Source organism: Nanorana parkeri, unplaced genomic scaffold (assembly GCF_000935625.1).
Source record: "Nanorana parkeri isolate BGI_ZX_2015 unplaced genomic scaffold, ASM93562v1 scaffold3520, whole genome shotgun sequence".
Lineage (NCBI taxonomy): Eukaryota > Metazoa > Chordata > Amphibia > Anura > Dicroglossidae > Nanorana > Nanorana parkeri.
The window spans coordinates 4,111-4,361 of record NW_017309788.1 but is presented as its reverse complement, the minus strand read 5'-3'; positions in this window follow the sequence as shown (position 1 = coordinate 4,361).

Below are 251 nucleotides of genomic sequence, written 5' to 3'. Positions count from 1 at the left end.
GTGTCGGAGGCGATGAGGATGCGTAGAGAAGGGCGGGCCCGCAGGAAGGAGCGGTTGAGGTCCGCCAGGCCATGCTCAAAGGTCCGGAACTCCCGCACAATGACGGTGATGCCCGGGGACAGTGCGGGGGAGGGGCTGAGGCGTCCGGCCGGCCGGGAGTTCAGGTGCCACGTGTAATAGAGAAGCAGAACATTGCAGAGCAGCGTCACGGCGATCAGCAGGTGGCACAGCGGGCAGCGCATCCTGGACCC